This window comes from Engystomops pustulosus, chromosome 8, assembly GCF_040894005.1.
Source record: "Engystomops pustulosus chromosome 8, aEngPut4.maternal, whole genome shotgun sequence".
Lineage (NCBI taxonomy): Eukaryota > Metazoa > Chordata > Amphibia > Anura > Leptodactylidae > Engystomops > Engystomops pustulosus.
In genome coordinates, this window is record NC_092418.1 from 54975737 (window position 1) to 55000118 (window position 24382).

Genomic DNA, 24382 nt, shown 5'->3' on the forward strand with positions numbered 1-24382 from the left:
ACTAACTTAATGTAGAAACACCGTTATTTTGTCTCCTAACTCATTTTCACAACAAGACAACCTCAATTATAAGACGAACACTGTTTTCCATGCTTTTCTTGCTAAAAGAGCTAAGATAGTGATTATTTTTATTGCTGAATGAGCTAGGGGGCTATTCAAATCCGATCTAAAAGAGATACACTAACTTAATGTAGAAACACCGTTATTTTGTCTCCTAACTCATTTTCCTAACAAGACAACCTCAATGATAAGACGAACACTGTTTTCCATGCATTTCTTGCTAAACGAGCTAAGATCGTGATTATCTCTGTTGCTGAATGAGCTAGGAGGCTATTCAACTCTAATCTAAGAGAGACTCACTAACTTAATGTAGAAACACCGTTAATTTGTCTCCTAACTCATTTTCCTAACAAGACAACCTCAATGATAAGACGCACACTGTTTTCCATGCATTTCTTGCTAAAAGAGCTAAGATCGTGATTATCTCTGTTGCTGAATGAGCTAGGGGGCTATTTAACTCCGATCTAAAGAGACACACTAACTTAATGTAGAAACACCGTTATTTTGTCTCCTAACTCATTTTCCTAACAAGACAACCTCAATGATAAGACGCACACTGTTTTCCATGCATTTATTGCTAAAAGAGCTAAGATCGTGATTATCTCTGTTGCTGAATGAGCTATGGGGCTAATTCAACTCCGATCTAAAAGAGACACACTAACTTAATGTAGAAACACCGTTATTTTGTCTCCTAACTCATTTTCCTAACAAGACAACCTCAATGATAAGACGCACACTGTTTTCCATGCATTTCTTGCTAAAAGAGCTAAGATCGTGATTATCTCTGTTGCTGAATGAGCTAGGGCGCTATTTAACTCCGATCTAAAGAGACACACTAACTCAATGTAGAAACACCGTTATTTTGTCTCCTAACTCATTTTCATATTAAGACAACCTCAATGATAAGACGAACACTGTATTCCATGCATTTCTTGATAAAAGAGCTAAGATCGTGATTATCTCTGTTGCTGAATGAGCTAGGGGGCTATTCAACTCTGATCTAAAAGAGACACACTAACTTAATGTAGAAACTGCGTTATTTTGTCTCCTAACTCATTTTCCTAACAAGACAACCTCAATGATAAGACGCACACTGTTTTCCATGCATTTCTTGCTAAAAGAGCTAAGATTGTGATTATCTCTGTTGCTGAATGAGCTAGGGGGCTAATTCAATTCCGATCTAAAAGAGACACACTAACTTAATGTAGAAACACCGTTAAATTGTCTCCTAACTCATTTTCCTAACAAGACAACTCCAATGATAAGACGCACACTGTTTTCCATGCATTTCTTGATAAAAGAGCTAAGATCGTGATTATCTCTGTTGCTGAATGAGCTAGGGGGCTAATTCAACTCCGATCTAAAAGAGACACACTAACTTAATGTAGAAACACCGTTATTTTGTCTCCTAACTCATTTTCCTAACAAGACAACCTCAATGATAAGACGCACACTGTTTTCCATGCATTTCTTGCTAAAAGAGCTAAGATCGTGATTATCTCTGTTGCTGAATGAGCTAGGGGGCTATTTAACTCCGATCTAAAGAGACACACGAACTTAATATAGAAACACAATTATTTTGTCTCCTAACTCATTTTCCTAACAAGACAACCTCAATGATAAGACGCACACTGTTTTCCATGCATTTCTTGCTAATAGAGCTAAGATCGTGATTATCTCTGTTGCTGAATGAGCTAGGGGGCTAATTCAACTCCGATCTAAAAGAGACACACTAACTTAATGTAGAAACACCGTTATTTTGTCTCCTAACTCATTTTCCTAACAAGACAACCTCAATGATAAGACGCACACTGTTTTCCATGCATTTCTTGCTAAAAGAGCTAAGATCGTGATTATCTCTGTTGCTGAATGAGCTAGGGGGCTATTTAACTCCGATCTAAAGAGACACACGAACTTAATATAGAAACACAATTATTTTGTCTCCTAACTCATTTTCCTAACAAGACAACCTCAATGATAAGACGCACACTGTTTTCCATGCATTTCTTGCTAATAGAGCTAAGATCGTGATTATCTCTGTTGCTGAATGAGCTAGGGGGCTAATTCAACTCCGATCTATAAGAGACACACTAACTTAATGTAGAAACACCGTTAATTTGTCTCCTAACTCATTTTCCTAACAAGACAACCTCAATGATAAGACGCACACTGTTTTCCATGCATTTCTTGCTAAAAGAGCTACGATCGTGATTATCTCTGTTGCTGAATGAGCTAGGGGGCTAATTCAACTCCGATCTAAAAGAGACACACTAACTTAATGTAGAAACACCGTTATTTTGTCTCCTAACTCATTTTCCTAACAAGACAACCTCAATGATAAGACGCACACTGTTTTCCATGCATTTCTTGCTAAAAGAGCTAAGATCGTGATTATCTCTGTTGCTGAATGAGCTAGGGGGCTAATTCAACTCCGATCTAAAAGAGACACACTAACTTAATGTAGAAACACCGTTATTTTGTCTCCTAACTCATTTTCCTAACAAGACAACCTCAATGATAAGACGCACACTGTTTTCCATGCATTTCTTGCTAAAAGAGCTAAGATCGTGATTATCTCTGTTGCTGAATGAGCTAGGGGGCTATTTAACTCCGATCTAAAGAGACACACGAACTTAATGTAGAAACACAATTATTTTGTCTCCTAACTCATTTTCCTAACAAGACAACCTCAATGATAAGACCCACACTGTTTTCCATGCATTTCTTGCTAATAGAGCTAAGATCGTGATTATCTCTGTTGCTGAATGAGCTAGGGGGCTATTTCAACTCCGATCTAAAAGAGACACACTAACTTAATGTAGAAACACCGTTAATTTGTCTCCTAACTCATTTTCCTAACAAGACAACCTCAATGATAAGACGCACACTGTTTTCCATGCATTTCTTGCTAAAAGAGCTAAGATCGTGATTATCTCTGTTGCTGAATGAGCAAGGGGGCTAATTCAACTCCGATCTAAAAGAGACACACTAACTTAATGTAGAAACACCGTTATTTTGTCTCCTAACTCATTTTCCTAACAAGACAACCTCAATGATAAGACGAACACTGTTTTCCATGCATTTCTTGCTAAAAGAGCTAAGATCGTGATTATCTCTATTGCTGAATGAGCTAGGGGGCTATTCAACTCTGATCTAAAAGAGACACACTAACTTAATGTAGAAACTGCGTTATTTTGTCTCCTAACTCATTTTCCTAACAAGACAACCTCAATGATAAGACGCACACTGTTTTCCATGCATTTCTTGCTAAAAGAGCTAAGATCGTGATTATCTCTGTTGCTGAATGAGCTAGGGGGCTAATTCAATTCCGATCTAAAAGAGACACACTAACTTAATGTAGACACACCGTTAAATTGTCTCCTAACTCATTTTCCTAACAAGACAACTCCAATGATAAGACGCACACTGTTTTCCATGCATTTCTTGATAAAAGAGCTAAGATCGTGATTATCTCTGTTGCTGAATGAGCTAGGGGGCTAATTCAACTCCGATCTAAAAGAGACACACTAACTTAATGTAGAAACACCGTTATTTTGTCTCCTAACTCATTTTCCTAACAAGACAACCTCAATGATAAGACGCACACTGTTTTCCATGCATTTCTTGCTAAAAGAGCTAAGATCGTGATTATCTCTGTTGCTGAATGAGCTAGGCGGCTAATTCAACTCCGATCTAAAAGAGACACACTAACTTAATGTAGAAACACCGTTATTTTGTCTCCTAACTCATTTTCCTAACAAGACAACCTCAATGATAAGACGCACACTGTTTTCCATGCATTTCTTACTAAAAGAGCTAAGATCGTGATTATCTCTGTTGCTGAATGAGCTAGGGGGCTAATTCAACTCCGATCTAAAAGAGACACACTAACTTAATGTAGAAACACCGTTAATTTGTCTCCTAACTCATTTTCCTAACAAGACAACCTCAATGATAAGACGCACACTGTTTTCCATGCATTTCTTGCTAAAAGAGCTAAGATCATGATTATCTCTGTTGCTGAATGAGCTAGGGGGCTAATTCAACTCCGATCTAAAAGAGACACACTAACTTAATGTAGAAACACCGTTATTTTGTCTCCTAACTCATTTTCCTAACAAGACAACCTCAATAAAAAGACGCACACTGTTTTCCATGCATTTCTTGCTAAAAGAGCTAAGATCGTGATTATCTCTGTTGCTGAATGAGCTAGGGGGCTAATTCAACTCCGATCTAAAAGAGACACACTAACTTAATGTAGAAACACCGTTAATTTGTCTCCTAACTCATTTTCCTAACAAGACAACCTCAATGATAAGACGCACACTGTTTTCCATGCATTTCTTGGTAATAGAGCTAAGATCGTGATTATCTCTGTTGCTGAATGAGCTAGGGGGCTAATTCAACTCCGATCTAAAAGAGACACACTAACTTAATGTAGAAACACCGTTATTTTGTCTCCTAACTCATTTTCCTAACAAGACAACCTCAATGATAAGACGCACACTGTTTTCCATGCATTTCTTGCTAAAAGAGCTAAGATCGTGATTATCTCTATTGCTGAATGAGCTAGGGGGCTATTCAACTCTGATCTAAAAGAGACACACTAACTTAATGTAGAAACTGCGTTATTTTGTCTCCTAACTCATTTTCCTAACAAGACAACCTCAATGATAAGACGCACACTGTTTTCCATGCATTTCTTGCTAAAAGAGCTAAGATCGTGATTATCTCTGTTGCTGAATGAGCTAGGGGGCTAATTCAATTCCGATCTAAAAGGGACACACTAACTTAATGTAGAAACACCGTTAAATTGTCTCCTAACTCATTTTCCTAACAAGACAACTCCAATGATAAGACGCACACTGTTTTCCATGCATTTCTTGTTAAAAGAGCTAAGATCGTGATTATCTCTGTTGCTGAATGAGCTAGGGGGCTAATTCAACTCCGATCTAAAAGAGACACACTAACTTAATGTAGAAACACCATTATTTTGTCTCCTAACTCATTTTCCTAACAAGACAACCTCAATGATAAGACGCACACTGTTTTCCATGCATTTCTTACTAAAAGAGCTAAGATCGTGATTATCTCTGTTGCTGAATGAGCTAGGGGGCTAATTCAACTCCGATTTAAAAGAGACACACTAACTTAATGTAGAAACACCGTTAATTTGTCTCCTAACTCATTTTCCTAACAAGACAACCTCAATGATAAGACGCACACTGTTTTCCATGCATTTCTTGCTAAAAGAGCTAAGATCATGATTATCTCTGTTGCTGAATGAGCTAGGGGGCTAATTCAACTCCGATCTAAAAGAGACACACTAACTTAATGTAGAAACACCGTTATTTTGTCTCCTAACTCATTTTCCTAACAAGACAACCTCAATAAAAAGACGCACACTGTTTTCCATGCATTTCTTGCTAAAAGAGCTAAGATCGTGATTATCTCTGTTGCTGAATGAGCTAGAGGGCTAATTCAACTCCGATCTAAAAGAGACACACTAACTTAATGTAGAAACACCGTTATTTTGTCTCCTAACTCATTTTCCTAACAAGACAACTCCAATGATAAGACGCACACTGTTTTCCATGCATTTCTTGCTAAAAGAGCTAAGATCGTGATTATCTCTGTTGCTGAATGAGCCAGGGCTAATTCAACTCCGATCTAAAAGAGACACACTAACTTAATGTAGAAACACCGTTATTTTGTCTCCTAACTCATTTTCCTAACAAGACAACCTCAATGATAAGACGCACACTGTTTTCCATGCATTTCTTGCTAAAAGAGCTAAGATCGTGATTATCTCTATTGCTGAATGAGCTAGGGGGCTATTCAACTCTGATCTAAAAGAGACACACTAACTTAATGTAGAAACTGCGTTATTTTGTCTCCTAACTCATTTTCCTAACAAGACAACCTCAATGATAAGACGCACACTGTTTTCCATGCATTTCTTGCTAAAAGAGCTAAGATCGTGATTATCTCTGTTGCTGAATGAGCTAGGGGGCTAATTCAATTCCGATCTAAAAGAGACACACTAACTTAATGTAGAAACACCGTTAAATTGTCTCCTAACTCATTTTCCTAACAAGACAACTCCAATGATAAGACGCACACTGTTTTCCATGCATTTCTTGATAAAAGAGCTAAGATCGTGATTATCTCTGTTGCTGAATGAGCTAGGGGGCTAATTCAACTCCGATCTAAAAGAGACAAACTAACTTAATGTAGAAACACCATTATTTTGTCTCCTAACTCATTTTCCTAACAAGACAACCTCAATGATAAGACGCACACTGTTTTCCATGCATTTCTTGCTAAAAGAGCTAAGATCGTGATTATCTCTGTTGCTGAATGAGCTAGGCGGCTAATTCAACTCCGATCTAAAAGAGACACACTAACTTAATGTAGAAACACCGTTATTTTGTCTCCTAACTCATTTTCCTAACAAGACAACCTCAATGATAAGACGCACACTGTTTTCCATGCATTTCTTACTAAAAGAGCTAAGATCGTGATTATCTCTGTTGCTGAATGAGCTAGGGGGCTAATTCAACTCCGATCTAAAAGAGACACACTAACTTAATGTAGAAACACCGTTAATTTGTCTCCTAACTCATTTTCCTAACAAGACAACCTCAATGATAAGACGCACACTGTTTTCCATGCATTTCTTGCTAAAAGAGCTAAGATCATGATTATCTCTGTTGCTGAATGAGCTAGGGGGCTAATTCAACTCCGATCTAAAAGAGACACACTAACTTAATGTAGAAACACCGTTATTTTGTCTCCTAACTCATTTTCCTAACAAGACAACCTCAATAAAAAGACGCACACTGTTTTCCATGCATTTCTTGCTAAAAGAGCTAAGATCGTGATTATCTCTGTTGCTGAATGAGCTAGAGGGCTAATTCAACTCCGATCTAAAAGAGACACACTAACTTAATGTAGAAACACCGTTATTTTGTCTCCTAACTCATTTTCCTAACAAGACAACCTCAATGATAAGACGCACACTGTTTTCCATGCATTTCTTGCTAAAAGAGCTAAGATCGTGATTATCTCTGTTGCTGAATGAGCTAGGGGGCTATTCAATTCCGATCTAAAAGAGACACACTAACTTAATGTAGAAACACCGTTATTTTGTCTCCTAACTCATTTTCACAACAAGACAACCTCAATGATAAGACGCACACTGTTTTCCATGCATTTCTTGCTAAAAGAGCTAAGATCGTGATTATCTCTGTTGCTGAATGAGCTAGGGGGCTAATTCAATTCCGATCTAAAAGAGACACACTAACTTAATGTAGAAACACCGTTAAATTGTCTCCTAACTCATTTTCCTAACAAGACAACTCCAATGATAAGACGCACACTGTTTTCCATGCATTTCTTGATAAAAGAGCTAAGATCGTGATTATCTCTGTTGCTGAATGAGCTAGGGGGCTAATTCAACTCCGATCTAAAAGAGACAAACTAACTTAATGTAGAAACACCATTATTTTGTCTCCTAACTCATTTTCCTAACAAGACAACCTCAATGATAAGACGCACACTGTTTTCCATGCATTTCTTGCTAAAAGAGCTAAGATCGTGATTATCTCTGTTGCTGAATGAGCTAGGGGGCTAATTCAACTCCGATCTAAAAGAGACACACTAACTTAATGTAGAAACACCGTTATTTTGTCTCCTAACTCATTTTCCTAACAAGACAACCTCAATGATAAGACGCACACTGTTTTCCATGCATTTCTTACTAAAAGAGCTAAGATCGTGATTATCTCTGTTGCTGAATGAGCTAGGGGGCTAATTCAACTCCGATCTAAAAGAGACACACTAACTTAATGTAGAAACACCGTTAATTTGTCTCCTAACTCATTTTCCTAACAAGACAACCTCAATGATAAGACGCACACTGTTTTCCATGCATTTCTTGCTAAAAGAGCTAAGATCATGATTATCTCTGTTGCTGAATGAGCTAGGGGGCTAATTCAACTCCGATCTAAAAGAGACACACTAACTTAATGTAGAAACACCGTTATTTTGTCTCCTAACTCATTTTCCTAACAAGACAACCTCAATAAAAAGACGCACACTGTTTTCCATGCATTTCTTGCTAAAAGAGCTAAGATCGTGATTATCTCTGTTGCTGAATGAGCTAGAGGGCTAATTCAACTCCGATCTAAAAGAGACACACTAACTTAATGTAGAAACACCGTTATTTTGTCTCCTAACTCATTTTCCTAACAAGACAACCTCAATGATAAGACGCACACTGTTTTCCATGCATTTCTTGCTAAAAGAGCTAAGATCGTGATTATCTCTGTTGCTGAATGAGCTAGGAGGCTATTCAACTCTAATCTAAGAGAGACTCACTAACTTAATGTAGAAACACCGTTAATTTGTCTCCTAACTCATTTTCCTAACAAGACAACCTCAATGATAAGACGCACACTGTTTTCCATGCATTTCTTGCTAAAAGAGCTAAGATCGTGATTATCTCTGTTGCTGAATGAGCTAGGGGGCTATTTAACTCCGATCTAAAGAGACACACTAACTTAATGTAGAAACACCGTTATTTTGTCTCCTAACTCATTTTCCTAACAAGACAACCTCAATGATAAGACGCACACTGTTTTCCATGCATTTATTGCTAAAAGAGCTAAGATCGTGATTATCTCTGTTGCTGAATGAGCTATGGGGCTAATTCAACTCCGATCTAAAAGAGACACACTAACTTAATGTAGAAACACCGTTATTTTGTCTCCTAACTCATTTTCCTAACAAGACAACCTCAATGATAAGACGCACACTGTTTTCCATGCATTTCTTGCTAAAAGAGCTAAGATCGTGATTATCTCTGTTGCTGAATGAGCTAGGGCGCTATTTAACTCCGATCTAAAGAGACACACTAACTCAATGTAGAAACACCGTTATTTTGTCTCCTAACTCATTTTCCTAACAAGACAACCTCAATGATAAGACAAACACTGTTTTCCATGCATTTCTTGATAAAAGAGCTAAGATCGTGATTATCTCTGTTGCTGAATGAGCTAGGGGGCTATTCAACTCTGATCTAAAAGAGACACACTAACTTAATGTAGAAACTGCGTTATTTTGTCTCCTAACTCATTTTCCTAACAAGACAACCTCAATGATAAGACGCACACTGTTTTCCATGCATTTCTTGATAAAAGAGCTAAGATCGTGATTATCTCTGTTGCTGAATGAGCTAGGGGGCTAATTCAACTCCGATCTAAAAGAGACACACTAACTTAATGTAGAAACACCGTTATTTTGTCTCCTAACTCATTTTCCTAACAAGACAACCGCAATGATAAGACGCACACTGTTTTCCATGCATTTCTTGCTAAAAGAGCTAAGATCGTGATTATCCCTGTTGCTGAATGAGCTAGGGGGCTATTTAACTCCGATCTAAAGAGACACACGAACTTAATATAGAAACACAATTATTTTGTCTCCTAACTCATTTTCCTAACAAGACAACCTCAATGATAAGACGCACACTGTTTTCCATGCATTTCTTGCTAATAGAGCTAAGATCGTGATTATCTCTGTTGCTGAATGAGCTAGGGGGCTAATTCAACTCCGATCTAAAAGAGACACACTAACTTAATGTAGAAACACCGTTAATTTGTCTCCTAACTCATTTTCCTAACAAGACAACCTCAATGATAAGACGCACACTGTTTTCCATGCATTTCTTGCTAAAAGAGCTACGATCGTGATTATCTCTGTTGCTGAATGAGCTAGGGGGCTAATTCAACTCCGATCTAAAAGAGACACACTAACTTAATGTAGAAACACCGTTATTTTGTCTCCTAACTCATTTTCCTAACAAGACAACCTCAATGATAAGACGCACACTGTTTTCCATGCATTTCTTGCTAAAAGAGCTAAGATCGTGATTATCTCTGTTGCTGAATGAGCTAGGGGGCTAATTCAACTCCGATCTAAAAGAGACACACTAACTTAATGTAGAAACACCGTTATTTTGTCTCCTAACTCATTTTCCTAACAAGACAACCTCAATGATAAGACGCACACTGTTTTCCATGCATTTCTTGCTAAAAGAGCTAAGATCGTGATTATCTCTGTTGCTGAATGAGCTAGGGGGCTAATTCAACTCCGATCTAAAAGAGACACACTAACTTAATGTAGAAACACCGTTAATTTGTCTCCTAACTCATTTTCCTAACAAGACAACCTCAATGATAAGACGCACACTGTTTTCCATGCATTTCTTGCTAAAAGAGCTAAGATCGTGATTATCTCTGTTGCTGAATGAGCTAGGGGGCTCATTCAACTCCGATCTAAAAGAGACACACTAACTTAATGTAGAAACACCGTTATTTTGTCTCCTAACTCATTTTCCTAACAAGACAACCTCAATGATAAGACGCACACTGTTTTCCATGCATTTCTTGCTAAAAGAGCTAAGATCGTGATTATCTCTGTTGCTGAATGAGCTAGGGCGCTATTTAACTCCGATCTAAAGAGACACACTAACTCAATGTAGAAACACCGTTATTTTGTCTCCTAACTCATTTTCCTAACAAGACAACCTCAATGATAAGACGAACACTGTTTTCCATGCATTTCTTGCTAAAAGAGCTAAGATCGTTATTATCTCTGTTGCTGAATGAGCTAGGGGGCTAATTCAATTCCGATCTAAAAGAGACACACTAACTTAATGTAGACACACCGTTAAATTGTCTCCTAACTCATTTTCCTAACAAGACAACTCCAATGATAAGACGCACACTGTTTTCCATGCATTTCTTGATAAAAGAGCTAAGATCGTGATTATCTCTGTTGCTGAATGAGCTAGGGGGCTAATTCAACTCCGATCTAAAAGAGACACACTAACTTAATGTAGAAACACCGTTATTTTGTCTCCTAACTCATTTTCCTAACAAGACAACCTCAATGATAAGACGCACACTGTTTTCCATGCATTTCTTGCTAAAAGAGCTAAGATCGAGATTATCTCTGTTGCTGAATGAGCTAGGCGGCTAATTCAACTCCGATCTAAAAGAGACACATTAACTTAATGTAGAAACACCGTTATTTTGTCTCCTAACTCATTTTCCTAACAAGACAACCTCAATGATAAGACGCACACTGTTTTCCATGCATTTCTTACTAAAAGAGCTAAGATCGTGATTATCTCTGTTGCTGAATGAGCTAGGGGGCTAATTCAACTCCGATCTAAAAGAGACACACTAACTTAATGTAGAAACACCGTTAATTTGTCTCCTAACTCATTTTCCTAACAAGACAACCTCAATGATAAGACGCACACTGTTTTCCATGCATTTCTTGCTAAAAGAGCTAAGATCATGATTATCTCTGTTGCTGAATGAGCTAGGGGGCTAATTCAACTCCGATCTAAAAGAGACACACTAACTTAATGTAGAAACACCGTTATTTTGTCTCCTAACTCATTTTCCTAACAAGACAACCTCAATAAAAAGACGCACACTGTTTTCCATGCATTTCTTGCTAAAAGAGCTAAGATCGTGATTATCTCTGTTGCTGAATGAGCTAGGGGGCTAATTCAACTCCGATCTAAAAAGAGACACACTAACTTAATGTAGAAACACCGTTAATTTGTCTCCTAACTCATTTTCCTAACAAGACAACCTCAATGATAAGACGCACACTGTTTTCCATGCATTTCTTGGTAATAGAGCTAAGATCGTGATTATCTCTGTTGCTGAATGAGCTAGGGGGCTAATTCAACTCCGATCTAAAAGAGACACACTAACTTAATGTAGAAACACCGTTATTTTGTCTCCTAACTCATTTTCCTAACAAGACAACCTCAATGATAAGACGCACACTGTTTTCCATGCATTTCTTGCTAAAAGAGCTAAGATCGTGATTATCTCTATTGCTGAATGAGCTAGGGGGCTATTCAACTCTGATCTAAAAGAGACACACTAACTTAATGTAGAAACTGCGTTATTTTGTCTCCTAACTCATTTTCCTAACAAGACAACCTCAATGATAAGACGCACACTGTTTTCCATGCATTTCTTGCTAAAAGAGCTAAGATCGTGATTATCTCTGTTGCTGAATGAGCTAGGGGGCTAATTCAATTCCGATCTAAAAGAGACACACTAACTTAATGTAGAAACACCGTTAAATTGTCTCCTAACTCATTTTCCTAACAAGACAACTCCAATGATAAGACGCACACTGTTTTCCATGCATTTCTTGTTAAAAGAGCTAAGATCGTGATTATCTCTGTTGCTGAATGAGCTAGGGGGCTAATTCAACTCCGATCTAAAAGAGACACACTAACTTAATGTAGAAACACCATTATTTTGTCTCCTAACTCATTTTCCTAACAAGACAACCTCAATGATAAGACGCACACTGTTTTCCATGCATTTCTTACTAAAAGAGCTAAGATCGTGATTATCTCTGTTGCTGAATGAGCTAGGGGGCTAATTCAACTCCGATTTAAAAGAGACACACTAACTTAATGTAGAAACACCGTTAATTTGTCTCCTAACTCATTTTCCTAACAAGACAACCTCAATGATAAGACGCACACTGTTTTCCATGCATTTCTTGCTAAAAGAGCTAAGATCGTGATTATCTCTGTTGCTGAATGAGCTAGAGGGCTAATTCAACTCCGATCTAAAAGAGACACACTAACTTAATGTAGAAACACCGTTATTTTGTCTCCTAACTCATTTTCCTAACAAGACAACCTCAATGATAAGACGCACACTGTTTTCCATGCATTTCTTGCTAAAAGAGCTAAGATCGTGATTATCTCTGTTGCTGAATGAGCTAGGGGGCTATTCAATTCCGATCTAAAAGAGACACACTAACTTAATGTAGAAACACCGTTATTTTGTCTCCTAACTCATTTTCACAACAAGACAACCTCAATTATAAGACGAACACTGTTTTCCATGCTTTTCTTGCTAAAAGAGCTAAGATAGTGATTATTTTTATTGCTGAATGAGCTAGGGGGCTATTCAAATCCGATCTAAAAGAGATACACTAACCTAATGTAGAAACACCGTTATTTTGTCTCCTAACTCATTTTCCTAACAAGACAACCTCAATGATAAGACAAACACTGTTTTCCATGTATTTCTTGCTAAAAGAGCTAAGATCGTGATTATCTCTGTTGCTGAATGAGCTAGGAGGCTATTCAACTCTAATCTAAGAGAGACTCACTAACTTAATGTAGAAACACCGTTAATTTGTCTCCTAACTCATTTTCCTTCACAAGACAACCTCAATGATAAGACGCACACTGTTTTCCATGCATTTCTTGCTAAAAGAGCTAAGATCGTGATTATCTCTGTTGCTGAATGAGCTAGGGGGCTATTTAACTCCGATCTAAAGAGACACACTAACTTAATGTAGAAACACCGTTATTTTGTCTCCTAACTCATTTTCCTAACAAGACAACCTCAATGATAAGACGCACACTGTTTTCCATGCATTTCTTGCTAAAAGAGCTAAGATCGTGATTATCTCTGTTGCTGAATGAGCTATGGGGCTAATTCAACTCCGATCTAAAAGAGACACACTAACTTAATGTAGAAACACCGTTATTTTGTCTCCTAACTCATTTTCCTAACAAGACAACCTCAATGATAAGACGCACACTGTTTTCCATGCATTTCTTGCTAAAAGAGCTAAGATCGTGATTATCTCTGTTGCTGAATGAGCTAGGGCGCTATTTAACTCCGATCTAAAGAGACACACTAACTCAATGTAGAAACACCGTTATTTTGTCTCCTAACTCATTTTCCTAACAAGACAACCTCAATGATAAGACGAACACTGTTTTCCATGCATTTCTTGATAAAAGAGCTAAGATCGTGATTATCTCTGTTGCTGAATGAGCTAGGGGGCTATTCAACTCTGATCTAAAAGAGACACACTAACTTAATGTAGAAACTGCGTTATTTTGTCTCCTAACTCATTTTCCTAACAAGACAACCTCAATGATAAGACGCACACTGTTTTCCATGCATTTCTTGCTAAAAGACCTAAGATCGTGATTATCTCTGTTGCTGAATGAGCAAGGGGGCTAATTCAACTCCGATCTAAAAGAGACACACTAACTTAATGTAGAAACACCGTTATTTTGTCTCCTAACTCATTTTCCTAACAAGACAACCTCAATGATAAGACGAACACTTTTTTCCATGCATTTCTTGCTAAAAGAGCTAAGATCGTGATTATCTCTATTGCTGAATGAGCTAGGGGGCTATTCAACTCTGATCTAAAAGAGACACACTAACTTAATGTAGAAACTGTGTTATTTTGTCTCCTAACTCATTTTCCTAACAAGACAACCTCAATGATAAGACGCACACTGTTTTCCATGCATTTCTTGCTAAAAGAGCTAAGATCGTGATTATCTCTGTTGCTGAATGAGCTAGGGGGCTAATTCAATTCCGATCTAAAAGAGACACACTAACTTAATGTAGAAACACCGTTAAATTGTCTCCTAACTCATTTTCCTAACAAGACAACTCCAATGATAAGACGCACACTGTTTTCCATGCATTTCTTGATAAAAGAGCTAAGATCATGATTATCTCTGTTGCTGAATGACCTAGGGGGCTAATTCAACTCCGATCTAAAAGAGACACACTAACTTAATGTAGAAACACCGTTATTTTGTCTCCTAACTCATTTTCCTAACAAGACAACCTCAATGATAAGACGCACACTGTTTTCCATGCATTTCTTGCTAAAAGAGCTAAGATCGTGATTATCTCTGTTGCTGAATGAGCTAGGCAGCTAATTCAACTCCGATCTAAAAGAGACACACTAACTTAATGTAGAAACACCGTTATTTTGTCTCCTAACTCATTTTCCTAACAAGACAACCTCAATGATAAGACGCACACTGTTTTCCATGCATTTCTTACTAAAAGAGCTAAGATCGTGATTATCTCTGTTGCTGAATGAGCTAGGGGGCTAATTCAACTCCGATCTAAAAGAGACACACTAACTTAATGTAGAAACACCAATAATTTGTCTCCTAACTCATTTTCCTAACAAGACAACCTCAATGATAAGACGCACACTGTTTTCCATGCATTTCTTGCTAAAAGAGCTAAGATCATGATTATCTCTGTTGCTGAATGAGCTAGGGGGCTAATTCAACTCCGATCTAAAAGAGACACACTAACTTAATGTAGAAACACCGTTATTTTGTCTCCTAACTCATTTTCCTAACAAGACAACCTCAATAAAAAGACGCACACTGTTTTCCATGCATTTCTTGCTAAAAGAGCTAAGATCGTGATTATCTCTGTTGCTGAATGAGCTAGAGGGCTAATTCAACTCCGATCTAAAAGAGACACACTAACTTAATGTAGAAACACCGTTATTTTGTCTCCTAACTCATTTTCCTGACAAGACAACCTCAATGATAAGACGCACACTGTTTTCCATGCATTTCTTGCTAAAAGAGCTAAGATCGTGATTATCTCTGTTGCTGAATGAGCTAGGGGGCTATTCAATTCCGATCTAAAAGAGACACACTAACTTAATGTAGAAACACCGTTATTTTGTCTCCTAACTCATTTTCACAACAAGACAACCTCAATTATAAGACGAACACTTTTTTCCATGCTTTTCTTGCTAAAAGAGCTAAGATAGTGATTATTTTTATTGCTGAATGAGCTAGGGGGCTATTCAAATCTGATAAAAAAAGAGATACACTAACTTAATGTAGAAACACCGTTATTTTGTCTCCTAACTCATTTTCCTAACAAGACAACCTCAATGATAAGACGAACACTGTTTTCCATGTATTTCTTGCTAAAAGAGCTAAGATCGTAATTATCTCTGTTGCTGAATGAGCTAGGAGGCTATTCAACTCTAATCTAAGAGAGACTCACTAACTTAATGTAGAAACACCGTTAATTTGTCTCCTAACTCATTTTCCTAACAAGACAACCTCAATGATAAGACGCACACTGTTTTCCATGCATTTCTTGCTAAAAGAGCTAAGATCGTGATTATCTCTGTTGCTGAATGAGCTAGGGGGCTATTCAACTCCGATCTAAAAGAGACACACTAACTTAATGTAGAAACACCGTTATTTTGTCTCCTAACTCATTTTCCTAACAAGACAACCTCAATGATAAGACGCACACTGTTTTCCATGCATTTCTTGCTAAAAGAGCTAAGATCGTGATTATCTCTGTTGCTGAATGAGCTATGGGGCTAATTCAACTCCGATCTAAAAGAGACACACTAACTTAATGTAGAAACACCGTTATTTTGTCTCCTAACTCATTTTCCTAACAAGACAACCTCAATGATAAGACGAACACTGTTTTCCATGCATTTCTTGCTAAAAGAGCTAAGATCGTGATTATCTCTGTTGCTGAATGAGCTAGGGCGCTATTTAACTCCGATCTAAAGAGACACACTAACTCAATGTAGAAACACCGTTATTTTGTCTCCTAACTCATTTTCCTAACAAGACAACCTCAATGATAATACGAACACTGTTTTCCATGCATTTCTTGCTAAAAGAGCTAAGATCGTGATTATCTCTGTTGCTGAATGAGCTCGGGGGCTATTTAACTCCGATCTAAAGAGACACACGAACTTAATGTAGAAACACAATTATTTTGTCTCCTAACTCATTTTCCTAACAAGACAACCTCAATGATAAGACGCACACTGTTTTCCATGCATTTCTTGCTAATAGAGCTAAGATCGTGATTATCTCTGTTGCTGAATGAGCTAGGGGGCTAATTCAACTCCGATCTAAAAGAGACACACTAACTTAATGTAGAAACACCGTTAATTTGTCTCCTAACTCATTTTCCTAACAAGACAACCTCAATGATAAGACGCACACTGTTTTCCATGCATTTCTTGCTAAAAGAGCTACGATCGTGATTATCTCTGTTGCTGAATGAGCTAGGGGGCTAATTCAATTCCGATCTAAAAGAGACACACTAACTTAATGTAGAAACACCGTTTAATTGTCTCCTAACTCATTTTCCTAACAAGACAACTCCAATGATAAGACGCACACTGTTTTCCATGCATTTCTTGCTAAAAGAGCTAAGATCGTGATTATCTCTGTTGCTGAATGAGCTAGGGGGCTAATTCAACTCAGATCTAAAAGAGATACACTAACTTAATGTAGAAACACCGTTATTTTGTCTCCTAACTCATTTTCCTAACAAGACAACCTCAATGATAAGACGCACACTGTTTTCCATGCATTTCTTGCTAAAAGAGCTAAGATCGTGATTATCTCTGTTGCTGAATGAGCTAGGGGGCTAATTCAACTCCGATCTAAAAGAGACACACTAACTTAATGTAGAAACACCGTTATTTTGTCTCCTAACTCATTTTCCTAACAAGACAACCTCAATGATAAGACGCACACTGTTTTCCATGCATTTCTTGCTAAAAGAGCTAAGATCGTGATTATCTCTGTTGCTGAATGAGCTAGGGGGCTATTTAACTCCGATCTAAAGAGACACACGAACTTAATGTAGAAACACAATTATTTTGTCTCCTAACTCATTTTCCTAACAAGACAACCTCAATGATAAGACCCACACTGTTTTCCATGCATTTCTTGCTAATAGAGCTAAGATCGTTATTATCTCTGTTGCTGAATGAGCTAGGGGGCTAATTCAACTCCGATCTAAAAGAGACACACTAACTTAATGTAGAAACACTGTTAATTTGTCTCCTAACTCATTTTCCTAACAAGACAACCTCAATGATAAGACGCACACTGTTTTCCATGCATTTCTTGCTAAAAGAGCTAAGATCGTGATTATCTCTGTTGCTGAATGAGCTAGGGGGCTAATTCAACTCCGATCTAAAAGAGACACACTAACTTAATGTAGAAACACCGTTATTTTGTCTCCTAACTCATTTTCCTAACAAGACAACCTCAATGATAAGACGCACACTGTTTTCCATGCATTTCTTGCTAAAAGAGCTAAGATCGTGATTATCTCTGTTGCTGAATGAGCTAGGGGGCTAATTCAACTCCGATCTAAAAGAGACACACTAACTTAATGTAGAAACACCGTTATTTTGTCTCCTAACTCATTTTCACAACAAGACAACCTCAATTATAAGACGAACACTGTTTTCCATGCATTTCTTGCTAAAAGAGCTAAGATAGTGATTATTTTTATTGCTGAATGAGCTAGGGGGCTATTCAAATCCGATCTAAAAGAGATACACTAACTTAATGTAGAAACACCGTTATTTTGTCTCCTAACTCATTTTCCTAACAAGACAACCTCAATGATAAGACGAACACTGTTTTCCATGTATTTCTTGCTAAAAGAGCTAAGATCGTGATTATCTCTGTTGCTGAATGAGCTAGGAGGCTATTCAACTCTAATCTAAGAGAGACTCACTAACTTAATGTAGAAACACCGTTAATTTGTCTCCTAACTCATTTTCCTAACAAGACAACCTCAATGATAAGACGCACACTGTTTTCCATGCATTTCTTGCTAATAGAGCTAAGATCGTGATTATCTCTGTTGCTGAATGAGCTAGGGGGCTAATTCAACTCCGATCTAAAAGAGACACACTAACTTAATGTAGAAACACCGTTAATTTGTCTCCTAACTCATTTTCCTAACAAGACAACCTCAATGATAAGACGCACACTGTTTTCCATGCATTTCTTGCTAAAAGAGCTAAGATCGTGATTATCTCTGTTGCTGAATGAGCTAGGGGGCTAATTCAACTCCGATCTAAAAGAGACACACTAACTTAATGTAGAAACACCGTTATTTTGTCTCCTAACTCATTTTCCTAACAAGACAACCTCAATGATAAGACGCACACTGTTTTCCATGCATTTCTTGCTAAAAGAGCTAAGATCGTGATTATCTCTGTTGCTGAATGAGCTAGGGGGCTATTTAACTCCGATCTAAAGAGACACACGAACTTAATGTAGAAACACAATTATTTTGTCTCCTAACTCATTTTCCTAACAAGACAACCTCAATGATAAGACCCACACTGTTTTCCATGCATTTCTTGCTAATAGAGCTAAGATCGTTATTATCTCTGTTGCTGAATGAGCTAGGGGGCTAATTCAACTCCGATCTAAAAGAGACACACTAACTTAATGTAGAAACACCGTTAATTTGTCTCCTAACTCATTTTCCTAACAAGACAACCTCAATGATAAGACGCACACTGTTTTCCATGCATTTCTTGCTAAAAGAGCTAAGATCGTGATTATCTCTGTTGCTGAATGAGCTAGGGGGCTAATTCAACTCCGATCTAAAAGAGACACACTAACTTAATGTAGAAACACCGTTATTTTGTCTCCTAACTCATTTTCCTAACAAGACAACCTCAATGATAAGACGCACACTGTTTTCCATGCATTTCTTGCTAAAAGAGCTAAGATCGTGATTATCTCTGTTGCTGAATGAGCTAGGGGGCTAATTCAACTCCGATCTAAAAGAGACACACTAACTTAATGTAGAAACACCGTTATTTTGTCTCCTAACTCATTTTCACAACAAGACAACCTCAATTATAAGACGAACACTGTTTTCCATGCATTTCTTGCTAAAAGAGCTAAGATAGTGATTATTTTTATTGCTGAATGAGCTAGGGGGCTATTCAAATCCGATCTAAAAGAGATACACTAACTTAATGTAGAAACACCGTTATTTTGTCTCCTAACTCATTTTCCTAACAAGACAACCTCAATGATAAGAAGAACACTGTTTTCCATGTATTTCTTGCTAAAAGAGCTAAGATCGTGATTATCTCTGTTGCTGAATGAGCTAGGAGGCTATTCAACTCTAATCTAAGAGAGACTCACTAACTTAATGTAGAAACACCGTTAATTTGTCTCCTAACTCATTTTCCTAACAAGACAACCTCAATGATAAGACGCACACTGTTTTCCATGCATTTCTTGCTAATAGAGCTAAGATCGTGATTATCTCTGTTGCTGAATGAGCTAGGGGGCTAATTCAACTCCGATCTAAAAGAGACACACTAACTTAATGTAGAAACACCGTTAATTTGTCTCCTAACTCATTTTCCTAACAAGACAACCTCAATGATAAGACGCACACTGGTTTTCATGCATTTCTTGCTAAAAGAGCTAAGATCGTGATTATCTCTGTTGCTGAATGAGCTAGGGGGCTATTCAACTCCGATCTAAAAGAGACACACTAACTTAATGTAGAAACACCGTTATTTTGTCTCCTAACTCATTTTCCTAACAAGACAACCTCAATGATAAGACGCACACTGTTTTCCATGCATTTCTTGCTAAAAGAGCTAAGATCGTGATTATCTCTGTTGCTGAATGAGCTATGGGGCTAATTCAACTCCGATCTAAAAGAGACACACTAACTTAATGTAGAAACACCGTTATTTTGTCTCCTAACTCATTTTCCTAACAAGACAACCTCAATGATAAGACGCACACTGTTTTCCATGCATTTCTTGCTAAAAGAGCTAAGATCGTGATTATCTCTGTTGCTGAATGAGCTAGGGGGCTAATTCAATTCCGATCTAAAAGAGACACACTAACTTAATGTAGAAACACCGTTAAATTGTCTCCTAACTCATTTTCCTAACAAGACAACTCCAATGATAAGACGCACACTGTTTTCCATGCATTTCTTGATAAAAGAGCTAAGATCGTGATTATCTCTGTTGCTGAATGAGCTAGGGGGCTAATTCAACTCCGATCTAAAAGAGACACACTAACTTAATGTAGAAACACCGTTATTTTGTCTCCTAACTCATTTTCCTAACAAGACAACCTCAATGATAAGACGCACACTGTTTTCCATGCATTTCTTGCTAAAAGAGCTAAGATCGTGATTATCTCTGTTGCTGAATGAGCTAGGGGGCTATTTAACTCCGATCTAAAGAGACACACGAACTTAATATAGAAACACAATTATTTTGTCTCCTAACTCATTTTCCTAACAAGACAACCTCAATGATAAGACGCACACTGTTTTCCATGCATTTCTTGCTAATAGAGCTAAGATCGTGATTATCTCTGTTGCTGAATGAGCTAGGGGGCTAATTCAACTCCGATCTAAAAGAGACACACTAACTTAATGTAGAAACACAGTTATTTTGTCTCCTAACTCATTTTCCTAACAAGACAACCTCAATGATAAGACGCACACTGTTTTCCATGCATTTCTTGCTAAAAGAGCTACGATCGTGATTATCTCTGTTGCTGAATGAGCTAGGGGGCTAATTCAATTCCGATCTAAAAGAGACACACTAACTTAATGTAGAAACACCGTTTAATTGTCTCCTAACTCATTTTCCTAACAAGACAATTCCAATGATAAGACGCACACTGTTTTCCATGCATTTCTTGATAAAAGAGCTAAGATCGTGATTATCTCTGTTGCTGAATGAGCTAGGGGGCTAATTCAACTCCGATCTAAAAGAGACACACTAACTTAATGTAGAAACACCGTTATTTTGTCTCCTAACTCATTTTCCTAACAAGACAACCTCAATGATAAGACGCACACTGTTTTCCATGCATTTCTTGCTAAAAGAGCTAAGATCGTGATTATCTCTGTTGCTGAATGAGCTAGGGGGCTATTTAACTCCGATCTAAAGAGACACACGAACTTAATGTAGAAACACAATTATTTTGTCTCCTAACTCATTTTCCTAACAAGACAACCTCAATGATAAGACCCACACTGTTTTCCATGCATTTCTTGCTAATAGAGCTAAGATCGTGATTATCTCTGTTGCTGAATGAGCTAGGGGGCTATTTCAACTCCGATCTAAAAGAGACACACTAACTTAATGTAGAAACACCGTTAATTTGTCTCCTAACTCATTTTCCTAACAAGACAACCTCAATGATAAGACGCACACTGTTTTCCATGCATTTCTTGCTAAAAGAGCTAAGATCGTGATTATCTCTGTTGCTGAATGAGCTAGGGGGCTAATTCAACTCCGATCTAAAAGAGACACACTAACTTAATGTAGAAACACCGTTATTTTGTCTCCTAACTCATTTTCCTAACAAGACAACCTCAATGATAAGACGCACAATGTTTTCCATGCATTTCTTGCTAAAAGAGCTAAGATCGTGATTATCTCTGTTGCTGAATGAGCTAGGGGGCTATTTAAACTCCGATCTAAAAGAGACACACTAACTTAATGTAGAAACACCGTTATTTTGTCTCCTAACTCCTTTTCCTAACAAGACAACCTCAATGATAAGACGCACACTGTTTTCCATGCATTTGTTGCTAAAAGAGCTAAGATCGTGATTATCTCTGTTGCTGAATGAGCTAGGGGGCTATTTAACTCCGATCTAAAGAGACACACTAACTTAATGTAGAAACACAATTATTTTGTCTCCTAACTCATTTTCCTAACAAGACAACCTCAATGATAAGACGCACACTGTTTTCCATGCATTTCTTGCTAATAGAGCTAAGATCGTGATTATCTCTGTTGCTGAATGAGCTAGGGGGCTAATTCAACTCCGATCTAAAAGAGACACACTAACTTAATGTAGAAACACCGTTAATTTGTCTCCTAACTCATTTTCCTAACAAGACAACCTCAATGATAAGACGCACACTGTTTTCCATGCATTTCTTGCTAAAAGAGCTAAGATCGTGATTATCTCTCTTGCTGAATGAGCTAGGGGGCTAATTCAACTCCGATCTAAAAGAGACACACTAACTTAATGTAGAAACACCGTTATTTTGTCTCCTAACTCATTTTCCTAACAAGACAACCTCAATGATAAGACGCACACTGTTTTTCATGCATTTCTTGCTAAAAGAGCTAAGATCGTGATTATCTCTGTTGCTGAATGAGCTAGGGGGCTATTCAACTCCGATCTAAAAGAGACACACTAACTTAATGTAGAAACACCGTTATTTTGTCTCCTAACTCATTTTCACAACAAGACAACCTCAATTATAAGACGAACACTGTTTTCCATGCATTTCTTGCTAAAAGAGCTAAGATACTGATTATTTTTATTGCTGAATGAGCTAGGGGGCTATTCAAATCCGATCTAAAAGAGATACACTAACTTAATGTAGAAACACCGTTATTTTGTCTCCTAACTCATTTTCCTAACAAGACAACCTCAATGATAAGACGAACACTGTTTTCCATGTATTTCTTGCTAAAAGAGCTAAGATCGTGATTATCTCTGTTGCTGAATGAGCTAGGAGGCTATTCAACTCTAATCTAAGAGAGACTCACTAACTTAATGTAGAAACACCGTTAATTTGTCTCCTAACTCATTTTCCTAACAAGACAACCTCAATGATAAGACGCACACTGTTTTCCATGCATTTCTTGCTAATAGAGCTAAGATCGTGATTATCTCTGTTGCTGAATGAGCTAGGGGGCTAATTCAACTCCGATCTAAAAGAGACACACTAACTTAATGTAGAAACACCGTTAATTTGTCTCCTAACTCATTTTCCTAACAAGACAACCTCAATGATAAGACGCACACTGTTTTTCATGCATTTCTTGCTAAAAGAGCTAAGATCGTGATTATCTCTGTTGCTGAATGAGCTAGGGGGCTATTCAACTCCGATCTAAAAGAGACACACTAACTTTATGTAGAAACACCGTTATTTTGTCTCCTAACTCATTTTCCTAACAAGACAACCTCAATGATAAGACGCACACTGTTTTCCATGCATTTCTTGCTAAAAGAGCTAAGATCGTGATTATCTCTGTTGCTGAATGAGCTATGGGGCTAATTCAACTCCGATCTAAAAGAGACACACTAACTTAATGTAGAAACACCGTTATTTTGTCTCCTAACTCATTTTCCTAACAAGACAACCTCAATGATAAGACGCACACTGTTTTCCATGCATTTCTTGCTAAAAGAGCTAAGATCGTGATTATTTCTGTTGCTGAATGAGCTAGGGGGCTAATTCAATTCCGATCTAAAAGAGACACACTAACTTAATGTAGAAACACCGTTAAATTGTCTCCTAACTCATTTTCCTAACAAGACAACTCCAATGATAAGACGCACACTGTTTTCCATGCATTTCTTGATAAAAGAGCTAAGATCGTGATTATCTCTGTTGCTGAATGAGCTAGGGGGCTAATTCAACTCCGATCTAAAAGAGACACACTAACTTAATGTAGAAACACCGTTATTTTGTCTCCTAACTCATTTTCCTAACAAGACAACCTCAATGATAAGACGCACACTGTTTTTCATGCATTTCTTGCTAAAAGAGCTAAGATCGTGATTATCTCTGTTGCTGAATGAGCT